This window comes from Jaculus jaculus, chromosome 15, assembly GCF_020740685.1.
Source record: "Jaculus jaculus isolate mJacJac1 chromosome 15, mJacJac1.mat.Y.cur, whole genome shotgun sequence".
NCBI lineage: Eukaryota > Metazoa > Chordata > Mammalia > Rodentia > Dipodidae > Jaculus > Jaculus jaculus.
In genome coordinates this window covers 1,514,973-1,536,899 of record NC_059116.1, presented here as the reverse complement: position 1 = coordinate 1,536,899, position 21,927 = coordinate 1,514,973, and the positions used below count along the sequence as shown (strand labels likewise).

The 21,927-nt window shown below is 37.2% G+C and overlaps 1 non-coding gene across 1 annotated transcript; it reads left to right on the top strand.

The window, feature by feature from the left end:
• The first annotated feature begins 540 nt into the window (after positions 1-540).
• LOC123455230 lies at positions 541-702 on the top strand. Its single transcript, XR_006633772.1, has one exon. It is a non-coding gene; the product is annotated as a U1 spliceosomal RNA (small nuclear RNA).
• The last annotated feature ends 21,225 nt before the right edge of the window (positions 703-21,927 follow it).

The window sequence follows — 21,927 nt, the reverse complement described above, 5'->3', positions numbered from 1 at the left end:
GAGGAGAGCTGGAATGTGTGGGATTGGTTGGCTTCCTTGGCTGCATTGTATGGTGTAAACAAGTTTGAGGCCAGCCTGGGCTACATTTAAAAATAAAATGAATATACAAGTAAAAAACAATGCTGAAGTCCAGCTCAGCACACAGTAATAATAGGTATAGGTCTTTCTCTGGGTCTTAAGGATTTGACACCAAGGACAAATGATTATTTGACTATTAATTTAAATACTTCCCTTTTTTTTTAATGCTACAGATGAAATACAGGGCCACTCACATGTTGGGCGACTATCCTACCACTAAACTACATGCCTGGCCATTAAATATGGAAAAGGAAACTTTGTTTATTTATTTACTGAGAAAAAGAGAGAAAGAGATGGATAGAGAGATGATGGGCATGCCAGAGCCTCTAGCCACCCATGTGCATGTGGCTAATGTGAATTCTGGGGAGTCAAACCTAGGTCCTTAGGCTTCACAGGCAAGCACCTTAACAGCTAAGCCATCTCTCCAGCAACCCAAAATATATTTTGATGGTATACAAACATATACTTACCTGGCAGGGGAGACACCAGGGTCACAATGGTGGCCCACCCAGGATAAGGCTTATCCTTTGCATTCCAGGTGTGCTGACCCTTGTGATTTCCCCAGATGCTGGAAACTGAACTGAATGATTTGTAGTAGTGGGGAAATGTGTTCATGATCACTTCTGATTTAAAAAACAAATAGATCTGGGACTGGTGGCACATGTCTTTAATCCCAGCACTTGGGTAGCAAAGGTAGGTAAATCGATGTGAGTTAGAGGCCAGCCTGAGAATCCAGGTCAGCCTGGGCTAGAGTGAGACTCTACCTCAAAAAATAATATCGGATAATGCCCCCAAAGTGTTGGCAAATAGGCTCATTAGGTAGGCATACATTATGTGTGCCTACATAGAGATATATTTCAACCAGAGGACTAACTCTCTTGTGCGCACACAGCCACTAGCCAGAACCCTGTGGGTAAGACACAACCTGAGGAGTGTGAACTTGAGGAGAACACAGAGGCCCACCTGCCTTGTCCTTCTTTCTCCCACCCAGCTCTCTCTCCCCTGGCTTCTGCAGCCTACACTGCATCCCACAGACCTCCCCACCTCCAATATCCACTTTCATGCCACCTTCATTACACACCACAAAGTGGTATTGAAATCCTCTTTTCCTGAAATGACATCAGCTTTCAACTCTCCCTTTCAAAGTTATCATAGTATCATGCATTGCTTCATTCAACACAGTAACTAGTCATGCCCTAGGCATGGATCCAAGAACTGGGCGTACTCCGTGGGAGAAGATGTATAGGATTCTGTTCTGATCTTTTCTGTAATGTAGTTCCTAGTCAGAAAGGAAAAACATCAATGATGAAGCTGTTGTGTGTCAGCCAGCTCAGTGAATTTTGGCTACAGAGAGCAGGAGTCTAACCTACCTTGAGGTTGGGGGTAATCCCCTGCAGGAGTAATCTGAGGTGACACCTTGAGAAACAGGAATGTGCCTGTAGGTAGGAAGTAAAGACTGGTTCTTGGAGAAAAGAACAAAAGAGACCAGATCCTTGAGATCTTATTGAGATTCAGAATCTAATCATGACAAGGAAAAGTGACTGATAACTACCTCCAAATTTCACACTCTATCCTACATGTCCTGTTTGATTGTTAAACAGCATACTGATGACCATGGAATAACTATTATGACTCTAATTAAAAATATTTATTTATTTATTTATTTATAAACAGAGAGAGAAAAAAACAGAGAAAATGGATGTGCCAGGGCCTCCAGCCACTGCAAGTGGATTCCAGATGCATGTACCACTTTGTATATCTGGCTTTGCATGGGTAGTGGGGAGCCAAACTCAGGTCTTTAAGCTCTGTAGGCAAGTACTTTAATCAGTGAGAAATCTCTCCAGCTCTAATATTTTAACTAATTAAAAATAATTTATTAGATGCAATAAGTGAATATCTAAAGCATCATGAAGTAAAATTTGGTTCTAGATTTCTAAATAACTTAAGCATAAAGTACTTAATTTAAAATCTATAAATTTTATGCTAACCATAGTGAGTACTATCAGATTCACAAACAGCTTGTCTTAAGATGATGAGGACAAGAAAATTGAGATAGTATAACCAAGTAGGAAAAAAAATTCTCTTTTTACACGCTCAAAATATTCCAAGTTGATAATGAAAAAGGTCAGGTAATTTGTGCTTGAAATTTACCATAGATTTTTTTGGTGACCATTGATTGTAATGGGCTGCTGGAATGCCCCTTCTGTGTTTAACACATAGAACAAGAGAAGCATTAGTCTAATAAAATCTTTATGCAACACTCAAATCCTTGAAAGCCTGCACTGAAGCAAAGAAAAATGATGTTAGTTACACCTTAAAGTCAAATAGGACTTACTTCTAAAACACCTTCCTGCATCTGTTACCTCCACTTGGTCTCACAACCTCTTTGCAGTCATCTAAAGGGTGTTAAGCATAGTGTTAGCTCCAGTTTAAGGATGAGAACAGAGACACCTGATCACAAGTGATTTTCCCATCAGAAAGCTTTTGATGGGCTCAAGAGAGATGCAGTTCTCAGAATCCTAACTTCACCTTTCCACTTGATCATGCTTCTCCATCTCAACCCTGTTGACATTTGGAGTTGAATAAATCTTTAACCTGAACTTGCTGGTATTTAATAGCACCCCTGGCCTCTATTGCTAGATAATAGCACCCTTCCCGTCCCCTAACTGTGATAACCAAAATGCCCTCCAACATTGACAAATGTATCCTATAGAACAAACTTACTTCCTACTTAAGAATCACTATAGGAAAGGATTTTATCTGTGTTGAAATTTTCTAAGCACATGTACCTCTGTGGCTACATTGATGCATATATTTTCTCTAGCTTCATTATTTAAAAATAGATGCACATTTTCATCCATTTGCCCTCCTTGCTATGTAAAAATTAATTAAATCCATGCCTTTGATGAAAATTTTGGAAAAGAAATCCATAAATATACCTCTTAGAAACTACCTACTGAATATTTTGGTATATTTTTCTGGAGTTTATGTATATTACCTTTCATGTTTTCAGATCACAATATTGTCATAATATCAAGAGCCTTTAATGACTTTATAGCATTCCATTATATAAATATGTCCCATATATTAACATATTACATCTTATTTTAGTATTTGGAGACTCTCATTAAAAATATGTCCCTTTTACTGGAGAGATGGCTTAGCGGTTAAGTGCATGCCTGTGAAGCCTAAGGACCCCGGTTCAGGGCTCGGTTTCTCAGGTCCCACGTTAGCCAGATGCACAAAGGGGTGCACGGGTCTGGAGTTCGTTTGCAGAGGCTGGAAGCCCTGGAGCACCCATTCTCTCTCTCTTCCTCTATCTGTCTTTCTCTCTGTGTCTGTCGCTCTCAAATAAATAAATAAAAATAAAAATAAAAAAAATTAAAAATATGTTCCTTTTAAGCACTATAGTACTGAACTGTTTGGGGATGTGTTGTGTCACTTCTTAAACACAGATTCCCAATGTTAAGTAACTTGGTTAAATGAAGTAAGTGGGCTAATTCTCACAATACCAAATTAAATTATATTGCTAGCAGATAAAAAATAAAGTACTTTTTTCTCCAAGCCTTGCCAAGATTTTTGATTATTTAGTTTTAAAAATTATGTTATTATTTGGTTTTTCTACTTTGGATTATGAGATAGATGATATTTTAATACTTTAGCCATTTTGTACACTACTGAAATATTTTGCTATTTTTTCTACTTATCTTTTTTATGTCAAGATTTGAAAAAAAATCTTCCAAGAATTTAAAATTTTCAGTCATTTGCTAAATACAATGTAATTTTTTCTTAAAATTTGACATTTTATTTTTGTCTTTAAGCTCTGGATAATGTCAAAATTCCAAAACACAATTGTACTATGAAGCACAGTGGAATTGCATTAACTCTAAAAATTAGTTGTGGGAAACTGTGCTTTCCTTCTAAGAACATTAGTTCTTTCTCTTTTACATTTCTTATGTCTCTCAGTAGAGTGTTTTTTTTTTCCCATAAAAGCCCCACAAATTTCCCAATTCCTAGATTTTCAGCATTTTCTTAATATCATGATTTATTTTCCATTGTTTTTGATTATTTTGTCATGTTCTCTCTCTTTTTGTATATTCTGTCTTTCTCAAAGAATATCCGATTCTATACACATGGTGGGTATTTAAAGCTGTTGCTGACTTGCACTTTTTTAAAAAAAATTTCTCCAGGTTTTAGAAGACTTTATTTGATTAACAATTGGTTTGTGGAGACATTTTTTCCCTTTGTGCAGGAGATTAAACTCAGGGCTTCACTTGTACTCAAAAAATGTCCTGCTAGGCGTGGTGGCGCACGCCTTTAATTCCTGCACTCGGGAGGCAGAGGTAGGAGGATTGCCATGAGTTCAAGGCCACCCTGAGACTACATAGTGAGTTCCACGTCAGCCTGAGCCAGAGCGAGACCCTACCTCAAAAAACCAAAAACCAAAAAAAAAAAAAAAAAAGTCCTTCTGCTGAGCCACATCACCCAGTGGATGATATTTTAGGAACATTGATCAGCTCATATTCTCCCTTCTTTTGTACTATGCCAAAGGGAACCATGTGTCATCATATACCATGATGAGAAAAGCATATTTAAAGATAGTACTGGCCTACAAATAATTTTCTACAAATCATATTCATGAAACAAGCACTACAGTAAGAGATGTAGACCTATATACACATTTGCAAAGAACATTTTAAATGCTATAGAATTAACATATGATGTTATGGACTATTTTATAACAAAATCAGATGGCTCCAAAATAACTATATTTACTATATTGAAGAGATGGTTATTGAACAAAGACACAATTATTTCAAGTTCACTTTACTGTTTAGAATTTTTTGGGAAGAAAGCCAAAAAGAGTTAACATGTCTGACTCTTTCATAACTAGCACATTTGATGCCTCATGTAAAAGGATTTGATGAAAGGTGTATCAGAAACTTAAAAGCTATTCCAGTTAGGATGGCGCCGTAGGTACCACACCAAAGCAGCCTAGGGGGGAAAAAGACCAAAAAAACTCAGCACAATACACATTTTTACTAAAAAGTGAGGTGCATAGGAAATTGAAGTGGCAGCGGAGAAGTAGAAGAGATCCAGAGCATCCAGAACCCGCACAGGCCGGCAAAAGTGGCCCCAGAAGCTCCGCCAACTGCTGCAGTGGCAGCACAACAGAAAGTGGCCAGACTTGGCTTCAGCTGTAGGAAAAGCCAGGTGTGGGAGCTTCCCCTCACACCGCGCTCTCCACACTCAGGACACATGAAGGGAGAGCGGCAGTGAGCAACGGAGGAGCAGACCATGAGGTAGAGGAACACGTGGAACAGCGAGAGAACCAGAGCAGCTGCAGCTCCCTCCCCTCCCCCACCACCTGAGCCCAGCTCCAGCTAACAAAGCAGCAGTCCTGGACCCAGCCAGGCCAACTTGAGCAAACAGCGGGACCCAAGCAGGAGCAGAGTCTGGCAGCAACATCAGTGGCTCCAGCACCGGCAACAGCGGCCCCAGCAGTAGCAGATTCAGTAGCAGCAGCAGCAGACCCAGGAGTGGCAGCAGCAGCAGATCCTGCAGCAGCAGCTTCAATGGCAGCAGTGGCAGTGGACCCAGCAGCAGCAGCTTCAGCAGCAGCCGGTGGCTCCAGCAGTGGCAGCTACAGCAGCAGCAGCAGCAGCAGAGGCAGCAGCAGCACTGGGCCCAGCAGCAGCTTCAGCAGCAGTGGCTACAGACCCAGCAGCGGCAGCTTTAGCAGCAGCAGTTCCAGCAGCAGGGGTGCTGATCTGCAAGGCCACACTTTCCAGGCCCGGTTTGCCCCACAGGAAAAGCCAGTGCCCAGCTCCAGAAATCAGAACAGCAGCCTGATGACCCAGGCAGCAACTTGACTGAGACCAAAATCATCCAAGGTAACTGGGATTGCATCAGGGAAGGGTCTCACTTGGTCACAAGCTGACTTGGATCCCCCAATAGACCAGACATCTTAACCTCTTTGTTGATAGAGGATCTGGTCATTATAACAACTACTCTTGCATACATACTTGGGGCTGTTTTTGATTGAATGTGTACAGTGTTTAGTTAAATTTTAGAATCTACCTGTATTATATTCCACTCAGTCTGCTTGCATACTCCCATAGCAGGGAAACTCAACCCCTAGGAACACCTTTGTAGATACACTGAAAGTCTTAGGAGCAACACCTAACACCTTAAGCTCCTGCCCTGAAAATATCTAACATCAAATCAATTGATACAGCTAAGAATACACAGCTAGCTAGAAAATCCAAGCTTTAACTTAATCCAAGATGCAAAAATATATACATTATAATACAAGAAACACTAAAAAGCAAGACGACATAAATCCACCTAAAAGTATTAATGCATCAGAAATGTCCTCCAGTGAGAACGAGTTAGAGGAAATGCCTGAGAAAGAGTTCAAAAGAATGATTGTAAATATGTTCAAAGAGGTCAAAGAACAAATCAAAAGAATCAAAGAAGAAATCAAAGAGGAAATCAAAGGAATCAAAGAAGATGCAGGACACCAATTTAATGAAATAAAGAAGGCAATACAAGACATAAATAAGGAAGTAGAAATAATAAAGAAAAACCAGTCAGAATTACTAGCAATGAAGAACACACTTAATGAAATAAAAAACTATGTAGAAAATCTCACCATTAGGATGGATGAGGGAGAGGACAGAATATCTAAGGTAGAAGACCAGGTGGCAGATCTAATACAGGCCAACAAAGAGAAAGACAAACTTATAGAAAAGTATGAGTGGGAATTTCAAGATATTCGGGACACTATGAAAAGATCAAATATAAGAATTCAGGGCATAGTAGAAGGAGAAGAATTCCACTCCAAAGGCATAGTAGGCGTCTTCATCAAAATCACAGAAGAAAATTTCCCCAAAATTGGGAAAGAGGTACCAATGCAGATACAGGAAGCCTTTAGAACCCCAGTCAGACAAAACCTGAAAGAACCTCTCCTTGCCATATTATAATCCAACTTCCAAACACACACACCAAAGAAAAAATATTGAAAGCAGTTAGAGAGAAAAATCAAGTTACCTACAAAGGCAAGCCCATCAGGATTACAGCAGGTTATTCAACACAAACTTTAAAAGCCAGAAGGGCTTGGAGTGATATATTCCAAGTTCTGAAAGATAACAACTGTCAACCAAGGTTACTTTATCCTGCAAAGCTATCCATTCAAATAGATGGAGAAATAAGGACATTCCATGACAAAAGCAGGTTAAAGGAGTATTTGAAGACAAAACCAGCTCTACAGAAAATATTTGATAGAATCCTCCATGCTGAAGAAAAGGAAAAGCACACATATAAGGAACCTAGAAAAAACAAGCAATACTCAAATACTAGTTAACACAAGAGAGCACAGGTAGAACCAGAACCACAAAAAAAAAAAAAAAAGGCAAACATAAATACACACTTTCAATAATATCTCTTAATATCAACGGCCTCAATGCCCCAACGAAAAGACATAGGTTTGCAGACTGGGTTAAAAAGCAGGATCCTACAATTTGTTGTCTCCAAGAAACTCACCTTTCTACAAAGGATAGACATTATCTTAGGGTAAAAGGTTGGAAGACGGTGTTTCAAGAAAATGGGCCTAGAAAACAAGCTGGTGTTGTTATCCTAATATCTGACAAGGTAGACTTCAGTCCAACGTTAGTCAAGAAGAAAAAGAAGGTAACTTCATATGGATTAAGGGCACACTCCAACAGGAGGACATTACAATCCTAAACATATATGCACCTAACATGGGGGCTCCCAAATTCGTCAAACAAACACTATTAGAACTAAGGTCACAGATGGTGGTAGGTGACTTTAACACCCCACTCTCATCATTTGACAGGTCATCCCAGGAAAAAATAAACAGAGAGGCATTTGGACTAAATGAGGTCATAGAAGGAATGGACCTAACAGATATATACAGAACATTTCATCCAAAGGCTGCAGAATATACATTCTTTTCAGCAGCACATGGAACATTCCCTAAAATAAACCATATATTAGAACACAAAGCAAATCTTAACAAATTCAGGAAAATTGAAATAATTCCTTGCATTCTATCTGACCACAATGGAATTAAACTACAAATCAGTAACAAGAAACTTAAAAGCTGTTGAGCCAGGATAAGCATTCCTTTTGCAGTCTTTATACTCTTAAGTTGTTTAGCATTTGAATCTTCTTGTTTTTCATATAAAGATACAGCAGATCCTACTCGTGACCATTGTGTGGTTTTGTGGTGTTTACTATGTCTGAGAGCAGGAACTTAAAGCCTCCCGCGACCAGTGAGCATCAGTAAATTGCTTATTCTCTCTGGACTTGCCTCCTCATGCCCCCCAGGAGAAAGAGTCAATGTTTGCAATAAGTTAATAAGTAAATAAACAAACATTCCTTTAAGTCCCCCAAACAGACATCTATAATTCACATTACAACCTAAGTGTTCTTCCTTAGTCTACAATTTGTACTCTACTTCCTCAAAATAAATAATTTCATGGAAGTCATATGGACTATTTGAAATATGAAATAAGTGGTTAAAATGTGATCTCTTAGCTCTCTGTTTCAACCATGATTGCATAGCATGTGGTACCAGGCTATCCTTACCTTAACAAAACTGGAGAATTATTAATGACATTGAAAGCTCAGCAGTGGGAGTCTGATCCTGGACAGCTGGATGGTTTACAAAAGCACCAGAGTCCTCTCCACGGCAGATGAACTTCTCATCTGAATGTACAGCTAAGATTCTAATAGGTAATATATGATGGGGAAAAGTGTGATTAATTCAGAATATGGCAAAAGAAACAACTGAAGAACAAAACTAAGAAGCAAGAATAAGAAAGTAATCAAGGTAACAGGACTACACCCAATTACTTACCTTTCTGAACTGAGTGGCCTTACAATTCCTCACACAGAGCAGAAGTGGCATAAATGGTTATTCCTGGTCTTGTTCCTAACAATCAGGGAAAAGATTTTCTTGCCCTTGACCATGATGTTTACTACTGTTTTTAAAAACATTTTTATTGATAGCTTCCATAATTATAGAGAATAAGCCATTATAATTCCTTTACACTCCCACTTTCCTCTTCACAAGTCCCCTTTCATCATATCCACAGCCCTCTCAATTCGTCTCGCTTTTATTTTGATGTCATCCTCTTTTCCTTCTGTTATGAAGATCTTGTGTAGATAATAATACCAGGCACTGGAAGGTCATGGATATCCAGGTCATTTTATGTCTGGGATATAGCATTGTAAGCAGACCTACCATTCCTTTGGCTTTTACATTCTTTCTGCCACCTCTTCCATAATGGACCCTGAGCCTTAGAAGGTGTGATACAGTTGTCTCAGTGCTGAATATTCCACTGTTATTGCTTCTCTGAACTATGGTGATTTTTTTTTCTCTTTTGTTTCTTTCTTTTTATTCTTGAGTTTTTTGAGGTAGGGTATCACTCTAGTTCAGGATGACCTGGAATTCATTAAGTAATCTCAGGGTAGCCTCCAACTCATAGTGATCTACCTCTACCTACCCCTGGCATGGAAGGTGCAGTTAGCACTTCCAATACAAGCCAGGCCTTGTGGTGGGTACTGACCTGGTGTAAGTAGGCCCTGTTACCTTTTGGGATGGTTTTAGTCTCACCTATTCTGCATTCCTGCTTGGATCCCTCTTTACTGTGTTGTGGGCTCAGATAGGCTGGCTGGGCTGGTGGGTCCACGGCTCTGATTGCAGGTAAATCCCCTTTCCCAGGTCTTCAGTCATTTCCAGTGCTGGTGGTTGGGGGAGGGGAGGCTGTGGAGGGTGCCTAAAGTTGTACCAGAACTGCATAGCTGGTCCCCACAGTCTTGTTCCTTATGATCTGCTCAGCTGGTACCTGATGTCTTCCCCTTCTGATATTGGAAGTGCTAACTGCACTTTCCATGCCAGGGCAGTTTATGTGCTAATCTAATGAATGGTTGGATTTGCAATTCTTAAATAAACTATATGTGAAGGTAGTTGTTTGTTGCTTCCTGATTTATAGTGCTTTTGGCTACACTTATGTCCTTCATAGAGACAGGGTCTCACTTGGCTACAGGCTGATGTGGAACAGTTTACAGACCAAAAATCTCAGCTTCCCAGTTGACAGGACTAAGGGTATATCCTTAGGGACTTTGACTTTGCTAGATAATCTGTTTGTTTTAATACCAACTGTTACACAAATACCCCCTGCTGGTTTTGATTGAATGTGTATATTTTTTAGCTGAATTTTAGAATTTGCCAGTACTTTTTTCTACCCAGCCTACTAGAATACTTGCACAGCAGGTAAACCCAACACCGGGGGTCACTTTTGCTGTTACTCTGAGAGTCTTATAAGAGCCACACCTGCACCTTAAGCTCCTAGCCTTACGATAAATAACATTAGATGTTTATATCTAAGAATACTGAAGATAATTAGAAAATCCAAGCATCAAATTAAACTAAGAGGCAAAAATCTCTACATTATAATACAAGAAAAATAAAAAATTAAGACAATATAATTCCACCAAAAATTATTAATCCATCAGAAATGACCTCCAGTGAGACTAAAGTTGAAGTCCCTGAAAGAGATTTCAAAAGAATGATTATAATTATGTTCAAAGAAATCAAACAAGACACACAAAATCAATTTAATGAAATAAGGAGGTCAATACAAAACATGAGTAAGGAAATAGAAATACTAGCAAAGAAAAACCAATCATAAATATTAGAAATGAATAACACAGTAAGACAAATTAAAAAAAAAAACTGTAGAAAGTCTCACCAACAGAATGGATGCAGGAGAAAAAAAAATCTAAATGAGAAGAATAGACTGCAGATCTAATACAATCCAACAAAGACAAAGACAAGCTAATAGGTGTGAGTGGGAATTTCAAGATATTTGAGACACTATGAAAAGACAAAACATACAAATTCAGAGTATAGTAGAAAGAGAATAATTTCAATTCAAAGGCATAATAGGCATTTTTAACCAAACTGTAGAAGAAAATCTCCCCAAATTGGGAAAGAGATGCCAATGCAGATTCAAGGAAGCTTTTAGAACACCAAACAGACAAAACCTGGAAAGAACCTCTCCTTTTCACATTATATTTAAACTACCAAACATGAAAACCCAAGAAAATATATTGAAAGTGGTTAGAAAAAGCAAGTCACATATAAAAGCAAGCTCATCAGGATAACAGCAGATTACTCAACACAAACTTTAAAAGCCAGAAGGGCTTGGAATGATCTACCAAGAATACTTTATCCAGCAAAGCTATTCATCCAAATTCAAGGAGAAATAAGGACCTTCCACAATAAAAAAAGGTTAAAGTAATGCTGAAGAGAAAGCAAAGCACACACATAAGGAAACAGGAAAAATTAAACCATACTCAAATAAGAGTTAATGCAAGAGAGTAAAGAGAACAGGAATCACAATGAAGAAAAAATGGAGATAATAAATACAAACCTTTTAATAACTCTTAATATCAATAGCCTCAATTACCCAATTAAAAGACATAGGCTTGCATATTGTATTAAAAGGTAGGCAGAATCCTTCTGTTTGTTGCCTCCAAGAAACTCACCTCTCCATAAAAGACAGATGTTATCTTAGGGTGAAAGAATGGAGAACAGTATTTTAAGCAAATGGGTCTGGGAAACAAGCAGGTGTTCCTCTCCTAATATCTGACAAGATAGACTTCAAAACAACATCAGTGAGGAAAGATAAAGAAGGTCGCTTTACAGAGTAAAGGAACAATTCAACAGGGAGACATTACAATTCTAAATACATATGCACCTAACATGGGTGCTCCCAATTTCATCAAATAAAAACTATTAGACTTAAGATCACAGATAACACTAAGGACAACTATATCAGGTGACTTCAATACCCTGCTCTCATCAATTGACTGGCTATCCAGGCCAAAACAAAAAAACATTAACAGGGAGACATCTGGATTAAATGATATCATAGAAAAAATGGACCTAGCAGATATCTACTGAATAGTCCATCCAAATGTTATGGAATATACATTTTTTCTCAGCAGCACATTAAAAATTCACTAAAATAGACCATATATTAGGACAAAAGGCAAATCTTAACAAATACAGGAAAACTGAAATAATTTCTTGTACTCTAGTCACAGTTGGATTAAAAACAAATCAGCAACAATAAAAACTACAGAGCATACACAAAATCATGGAGACTAAACAGTACACTACTGAATGATGAATGGGTCATTGAAGAAGTCAAAAAGGAAATAAAAAATTCATAGAATCAATTGATAATGAGAACACAACATACCAAAACCTTTGGACACAATGAAGCAGTTTTAAGAGGGAAATTAATAGCTTTAAGTATCTATATTAATAAATTAGAAAGGTCACAAGTAAGACTTCACCTAAAAGAAGAACAAGGCAAACCAAAACTCAGTAGATGGGAATAAATCATAAATATTAGGGCAGAAATTAATGAAATAGAAACAAAAAAAATCCAAAGAATCAATGAAACAAAGAGTTGGTTTGTTGAAAGGATAGACAAGATTGATAAACCCTTAGCAAATCTGACCAGAAGAGAGAAGAGACACAATTAATAAAATTAGAGATTAAAAGGCACTATTACAACAGATACCAAAGACATTCAGAAAATTATAAGGATATACTTTAAGCACATATATACCTCTAAGTTTGAAAATCTGAAAGAAATGGGTGATTTCCTTGATTTATATCACCTAACAAAAAATTAAATCAATATGGGATCAACCATTCAAATAGACCTATAACAAGTACAGGTATCCAAGCAGTTTTAAGGCATCTCCTAGCATTAAAAAAAGTCCAGACCCCAATAAATTCACTGGTGAATTTTAACAGACCTTCATGGAAGAACTAACACCAATGCTTCTCAAGCTTTTCCATGGAATATAAAAGGAATAAATACTACTGAACTCCTTCTATGAAGCTAACATAACCTTGATAATAAAACCAGAGAAACACAGAACAAAAAATAAAAGAAAATTGAAGGACAATATCCCTCATGAACATAGATGCAAAAATTGCAAACCAAATATTGGCAAATAGAAGACAAGAATATATCAAAAAGATCAATCACCCCTACCAAGTAGGCTTTACCCCAGAGATGTAGGGATGGTTCAACACATACAAATTGATAAATGTAACAGATTATATAAAAGGACTGAGGGACTAAAAAAATCACATGATCATCTCAAGAGATGCAGAAAAGGCATTAGACAAAATCCAACATCCCTTCATGATAAAACTCCTACAGAAACTGTGAATAGAAGGAATATATCTCAACATAATAAAGGCTATTTATGACAAACCTACAGCCAATATAATACTAAATGGGGAAAAACTTGAAACTATTCCACTAAAATCAGGAATAAGAGAAGGGTGTTCACTGTCCCCACTTTTATTTAATATAATACTGGAAGTCTTAGCTATAGCGGCAAGACAAAAGATACTTATAAAAGGGATACAAATTGGAAATAAAGAGATCAAATTATCGTTAGTTGCTGATGATATGATTCTATACATAAAGGACTCTAAAGACTCTACCAGCAAACAGTAAGAGCTGCTAACACTTTTATCAATGTAGCAGGACCCTGGCGCACCCATTCTCTCTCTTTCTCTCTGCCTCTTTCTCTCTCTCTCTCTGTTGCTCTCAAGTAAATAAAAATAAACAAAAATTTAAATCATTAAGCAAATATTACCCATTAGCAAAAATGGCAAGGAAAGTCTTTAAAAGTATAAATAGAAGATGACCCAAAAAAGAGTATATGTCTTTATGAAGGGATGGTGTTGTCCCAGAAATGTAACATTGGTTTAGCATACCAAATTTAATCAATATAAATTGCCATCTTAACAGAATAAAGGAGAAATACACATGATTCTTTCCATATTCCCAGGAAATACTTGAAAAATGTGAGCATGATTAAAACCCACCAAATAACTCTTCCCTCAACCTGATAGAGGTGTGTCCATAAAACAGACTGGTTCACTAACACTACACCTAATATAATGGTTACTGGTGAAATATTTGTTCTCCTAATATCACAAATGATACAAAGATATCTACTCTTATCATTTTTGTTAAACACTGTATGGATATTCTAAGCAGTACCAACAGAAATAAAAGCAGAAAATCTGGAAAAGAGTAAGAACAACTTTATTTACACATGACATGATGTCTATGCCTCCAAAAGAGGCTTTCTGTAGTAGAATTAATCAGTGAATGTGGGATTTAGCAAGTTTAAAATAGCACCTAATGTTGGTATATATTTTTTTAAATGCAAAGACTAAAAAATGTAACATATTGATGAACTAAATTAAAAGAAACTTAAATAAATAGACAAAAATGCCTTTTTGTGGGTTGGAAGACAGTATTATGATATCAGTTCTTTTGGTCCTAGTCTACTCAATGAAAGTAGCCTCACTGTCAGCGGTTTCTTTTACAGAAGTTGATGAAGTGATTCAAAATTCATTCAGAAATACTAGGGTCTACAATGTGCAAAATGATATCTGCATATATGTTCTATGCATAAATGGAAGACTTATAGCATATGCAAATTTATATGAAAAAACTAACCCCTTCCCTTATTTTATATAAAAATTAAAGATTAAATCATAGAACTAGATATAAAATCTTGTCATAAGCTTCTAGGAATAAAACACATAAAATATTTTTAGGACATGGAATCTAGGAAGTGTTTTTTAGAGTAAATGCAAAAAATAATAAATTTAAATGAAAAAAATTACCCAGTTAGACTTCATACAAAAATATAAAATCCTGTTCATCAAAGACATCGTTGAGGAAATGAAAGGCAAGCTAAAAACTGGGAGAAAATATTTGCAAAATACAGATCTGACAAAGTATCAGTATTTTGGGAGTTCAAAAATTGCATCTAATTCTATTACCAAAAAAAGAACAATTTTTTTAAAAAAATTTTAAAAACCTTGAGTAGACATTTCACCGTGAAGAGAGGCATGAGAAAAGAAGCTTGGCATGATTATATCTGAGGAAATATAACAAAGCCAAGAGAAGTTCCATTACCCACCCACTGAAGTGATCAGGGTTAGAGACTGACAACACCAAATGTTGGCAAGGACGTAATGCGACCTCACATTCCTTGTGCTGCTTATGGGAGTGGAGAATGCTAAGACTTTGGGGCCAGGCTGTTTCTCACACAGCCAAACATAGGCCAGTCCCTGCACTTTCTCTCTTAGGGATTTGCCCAAAAGATATGAAAGCATATTCCACACACACAAGCAATCTGTACAAGAATACCCATGGATTTATTCATGCTTCAAAAACTTACAATCAGTGTAAGTGTTCATTACTAGGAGGATGATGGCATGGCCTAACCCTACCAGAAAACTTTAGGACAGGGGAGATGGACAGATTATGTATGAAACTCAAGCATCATGCTGAATGAAATAAATCTTCCTCACCCCCAAACAGTATACACTACATCATTGTGTTTCTATTCAGATTAAAATAAAGCAACTTTTATGAAGGGACAGTAGTTGGTTTTGTTGCTGAGAGGTAACTGATTTAGAAGAGACATAAGAGAACATAAGTATAATGCTTGTTAGAAGTAACAGATACTAAGGTTTAAGATTTGCATAACTTACTAAATGTAGTTTCATTTAAAAAACAAAGAGTTTAAAGAGAAATGAATTGCATTTAATGACCCAACAAAGTGATAGGAATAAAGAATAGTTATGTCTGAAATTTATTTTAAGTAGATCAAAATAAGATAAATTAAGATTGAAGAACTGATAGATTTATTTGTAATATAGCAAAATGTCAACTATAGCAACAATAGTACATAGATGCTCATTGTAGCTCATTCTAACTTTTCATTTTATATAAATATTTCATATTAATGTATGAATTTTGAAAAGTTTAATACATATTGACATTATATAATACATGCTCAATATGTACTAAATCAGTTTCATCTTGTATTATGCAAGGTCAGTATGTGCTAACTCAGTTTTGTCTGTATACAGCTATGCTTTTTTTTTTATCTAGTGCTGGGTGTCAAACACAGGGCTTTATATATTATAGGTAAGCATTTACCACTGAGCTACATCATCAGTTCTTAGCATTATCTGCAAAGAAGAAAAAAACTAAAAACTATTATTACAATAGCATAAAAAAAACACAAAATAATTTGTGGCAATACAGATACAGTGATAGATAATACATTTATATGCTGAAAAGAACAAAAATACTGATGAAATAAATAAATGGGTTTAATAAGTGGACAAATACACAATGTCCATGGCTTATATTTATTTTGTTGTTGTCAGTTCTCTTCATATTAATCAATAGATTCTATGAGTTCCCTACTCATGTTTATTGATAGAGTCTATGAATTCCAATAAAAATTCTGTCAATCAGACATCTTTTTAATTTGGAGAGTAATCATCTCTTATGACAACTGGAAATACATAAATAGCTATGAAATTTTTGAAAAAGAAAAAGTCTCAAGAATTGTGCTACTTGATTTTGGACTTATTGTAAATTACTTGTTCTAATTAAGAAAGAATGGGCCAGGCATGGTGGCGCACGCCTTTAATCCCAGCATTTAGGAGGCAGAGGTAGGAGGATCACCATGAGTGCGAGGACACCCTGAGACTCCATAGTGAGTTATTACAGGTCAGCCTGGGCTAGAGTGAAACCCTACCTCAAACAAACCAAAAAAAAAAAAAAAAGAGTGGTGCTGCTATGCTATTAGGATGGACTGATATATCAGTGGAATTGAGTTGATATCCTAGAAAGAGATACACTTATGTATGTAACATTAAGTTTTGTTAAAGCTGCCAACACAGTTCAATGGACAAGACATTTTCTTCAATAAAAGATGATGTAGTATCTGGATGTTCATATTTTGAAAAGTAAATCCTGGGGTATACATAATCACAAATACAAAACTTGTTTGAATGTGTAGCAGTTCTGTGTATAATACTCAGATACTAGAAACAACACATGTGTCCTTACAGAGGTGAGTGGGTACGTGGACTGTGGTATGTACATACAATAGAATATTAGTCTTAAATGCAAAGGAACAAATTGACAAAACAATGGACAGCAAGTAAGCTCAGTCATGCTATGCTGGAAGCAATGAGGAGTAGCACTCATGTCATGAAAAACTGTCATGTCATGTGAAACTATAGAAGAGTTTGATGGTGGTTTAGTACAAGGCTGGTTGGGCAGGGGTGGTGGGGGATACATAGATGGAATTTATCCCAAAACAGCTCAGGGGAATTCTCTAGGGTTACTGATTAAGTTAGTGGTTAGGTGAATACATACTGTAGTACTTAAAATGTATGTCCCCTGCAGACTCAGGTGTTTCATTAAAGCTTGCTCCTTGGACTCTAGGATCTCCTGTTCCAGAAGGTATAACAAGCACAGAGTGAGTAGGACAGCACTGTGGCAGCATTGAATATAACAGTCAAAACATGAAAACAATCAAAATGGCCATTGACTGATAAATCAGGAAACAAAATTTTCTGTACAATAGAATATTATCCAGACATAAAAAAATGAATGAAGTAATGATAAATGTTAGAACATGGATTTCTCTTACAAATTCCATGCTAAAAGAAGAAGTCAAACACAAAAGGCAATACATCGTATAATTTCATTTATATGGAATATCAAAATGAGCAAATCCACTAAGGAGTGTAGAATAATGATTTCTGGGGTTGAGGAGGAGAGAATAGTAGTAAAGTGGGCACAGCATTTCTTTTGGGAATGATGAAAATGTTCTATAGCTAGATGCTGAAAATGACTGCACAACCTTGTGGCTGCACTAAAATGGGGGCAGGGCTGGAGAGATGGCTTAGCGGTTAAGCACTTGCCTGTGAAGCCTAAGGACCCCGGTTCAAGGCTCGATTCCTCAGGACCCACGTTAGCCAGATGCACAAGGGGATGAACATGTATGGAGTTCGTTTACAGTGGCTGGAGGCTCTGGCGTGCCCATTCTCTCTTTCTCTCTGCCTCTTTCTCTCTCTGTCTGTTGCTCTCAAATAAATAAATAAAAATGAACAAAAAATAAAAAAAAAATAGATTTTAAATGGCGGAAATTTGTATCTTGTCTCTCCAGCTTTCTGGATGAGGGGTTACTGGGGAAAAACCTGAATTATAGCCCACATAGGGAAGAACTCTGGTGGGTCCCTACCACTTGCCGCTTGTAGCTTGCTGCTTTTTGGTATGTGTGTTGGTGCTGGTGCTGGCTTGCTGAAGATTTTCTCTCTGCTTGGATCTGTGAAAGGGAGCCAGCCTCTTTCACCATCTATGGAACTTCCTCTGGATATGTGAGCTAAAATAAATCTCTTCCTCCTCTAAACTGTGCCTGTCTTGATGCTCATCCCAGCAATGTGGAGCTGTCTGCAATATATATATATATATATATATATATATATATATATATATATATATATAAATGTATATGTATATGTATGTGTGTATATATATATTCACATACACATACATATACATATACACACATACATATGTATATATATATATTTACCAGGACTTATAAAAATGTATATTATATTTACAATGTCTATCTTATTGCATATGCAATACCTCCAAATATTATTAGACATGAGAAATTTTAAATCAACCTTAACAGTAATTCTGACTATTAAATAAACATAAGAAATTTAATATCAACCTTAACAGTAATTCTGACAAAGTTTGGAAACATTTTTTTCTTGGTAATACTTAAAGGAGTATTTTCATTGGTTTTGGACTCATCTTTCTAAGTGTGTTTGTCTCATACTATGTGAAGCTCAGAAGTTTATTAGTACTAGAGTCACATCTTAACCTCTTTCACACACTAAAAATGCCCATCAAATAATATGAGAATGAAGTAATTTACCTTAAATTGATCAAGATAATTGCTAAGTACAAATTAAATATAAAGACAAACAAAAGTAAAATGTTGGACAGAGAGTTATTCTTGATTTTAAGAATCAGTTCTATAAGAAATTTGTAAAGCAATATGACCATGTGATATCCTGGTTTTTCTATTAAAAAAAAAAAACTTCCTATCTTGGAGAAATATTTGGTACGGTTTGAATCTCACAAATAAAGTCAAGAAACAAAACCCAACTGTTGCACTTCAGCTGCAAGTAACAAGTAATCCCACACAGTGGGATGGACTTCCACACAAGGTAGTTATAATGTCCTGTACTGTATGTCATCCAGAAAGGATTCATACATGGGCTCAAAAATATTATGTTACCATTGTGAATTTGTCCTCAGAGCTGTGACCTTCAAAGCTCCAAGGTGGGGACTGTAGATCAGAGACCACAGCCTGGGAAAAGACTATACTCTGTGTAATGTTTGCCTTATTGCTAGGACAAAACATACCACCAGAAGCAGCTTATGGAAGGAAGATGTTTATTTAAGCTTTATGATTTTAAGGGAGTTTCATCATGGCAGAGAAAAAGCTTGGTGGCACGTTCACAACACCACATAGGAGAGAAAGAGACAGCAGAAAGTGAGCTGGCTCTGAGCATCTTGTAGGGCTGGACACATCAACCCCAAGATCACCCCTATAGCAACAAATTTCCTCCTCCCAATGGTTCCACTAGTTGGGGATTAAGTGAGAAGCTTAGTCACAAACACCTGAGGCTATGGGGGACATTTTATATTCAAACTACCACACCCTCCCTTTTTTGACTCCTTCAAACCATAAAGAGAACTTTTCTAGTATGTTTCTCCAGCCAGGACTTCATAACATGCCCACACCTCTGGAATTCATTTCCAAGAAAAATTAAAATAAGCAGAACCTTCACAAGCTCTGTTAGCAGGCAGCAAAAGAGAAGAGATCAGAAAAAAATTAAAAAAGACGTGGGATGCTCTGAGGTAGGAAGAAGGACAGAAGGAGAAGAGAGTTTAGTAAGAATTAAAAGTTATTGTAACGCTGCGTCATAACAGGAAATTAATTTGTGTCCTAAAGTTCTATTAATTTTTCATTTTGCTTCACATGAATACCTCACTCTGGGGACTTTTCTCAACCTGTAAAGCAAAATCAAATTGAAAACCACCAGCAGTCAAAGCTAGTCTCCCAAATCCTTGGCCCCTTTTAAGGGGCTCAAGAACATTTGTGGACTCCTAGACGAGCACAGAGGAAATTAAAGTCATTCTCACCCCTTATGTGCTATTTACTGCTCTCTACATCACTAACCCGTGTTTACTTCTTGGTTTGTAGCAGTGATTGCAGAGTAAGTGCTTAGCAGCAAATAACTTCCCCACTGCCAAAATCGGGAATGATTTTGTTCTCAGTGGAACCTATTACATGACCATCAATGCTGGCAAGTGGCCACAGGCTTTTTTTTCCATGTTAGTTTTCATTAAGTGTTGGATTGGTGGCTGTCTGCATCTTATACACAGACATATAGGGTAGCAGGATATACTTCGTAGCATTCTCAGCATATAATGCACATGCTACCCCATGTCTTAACAGTCTTTGCTTAGGAGAATGTACAGGTCACCCAGAACTTTCTCATGAAGAATCAAGATGACACTGTGTCCACTGCTCCACTGTGATCTCCTTTCCATAAAATACAGGCATATGCTGATTGTCAATTCCCACATTTAAATGAAGTTGCATCACTCAATGTTAGTTAATGTTGGGATCTGATTTTGGTTTGAATTAACATGTGAATCTGTTCTCTTCATTTCATCTTTTATCCTTGAAAGAAGCAGGATTGGCCATTTCATACGTGATTGATATGTGTGTAGTAAAATTTCATAATTGTGAAATCATGTCTCCATGTCCTCAGTTGTGAAAATGAGAATATATCCACACCATTGTACAAGTGGCATGCAGCCCAGCATTTCCCATTCCAATAGCTGGCAATCCACCCTCCAAATCATAAAATGGACAAGAGAGCTCCTGGACAACTTGTTCTTGGTCACGGCTCTGCTGGGATCGCCTGAGGAAATTTGGGTAATTTATATTCAGTTGGTTGTAATGTAGTTTCTTTTTTCTTTTTATAATTTTTTGCTTTTACTTGACTGAGGGATTTTCAGCATGGAGATTGCTTTGGTATGCATCCAAGGTTGAAAACCTCTCATCAAAAGCAGTGGTTCTCCATGTGTGTTCTAGAGGCCAGCAGCAATTCCATCACCTAGGAACTTGTGAGAAGTACTAGATCTTGGGCCTGAATCAGGCTTACTGAATTAGAAATTGTGGGGACTGAGGCCCTACGATCTGTATCTTATCCATCTTCCAGGTGATTCTGATGTCTGCCTGACTTCAAAGACCACACTCCTGTGACAAAAATCTTTCCAGGTGTAGTCCTCTTATTCCTCCTATGTCTGATGATCTCTGCCAAATGAAAATTATGTTGGCCTTACATCTTCTTATTAAACAGGTCAATTGGTCTTAAAAATAAGACTTAAGTTTTAAAACCCCTTGGTGATTTGGCAAATCAGTACCATGATAGCACTGTCTGCATCTTCCCATTCCCATATTCCAGCTCAGCAGCTGTTATCACTCACTGGAACACTCGGAACTGGTCATGCATGGTCTAAGAGTTCTTGCCCTATCACATTCTGTCTAAACAACAACCCCTTGGCTCTGCCTTACTACTGTCTTATCAGCCTGCCAGGCTTGGAACCAGCTTGCTCTTAGAAGAACATTCTGGCATCTCCTTTATTCCCTGAGGCCTTGGTCCTTCTGTTGACTCCTTAGATAAACAGACTGCCAACTCATAGTCCAATGGCTTCACAGCCCTGTGTCGCATGCCTGTCAACGAGGCCAGAAGGACCCATTCCTGCACCCAGCCTTACTATCCTTTTACCC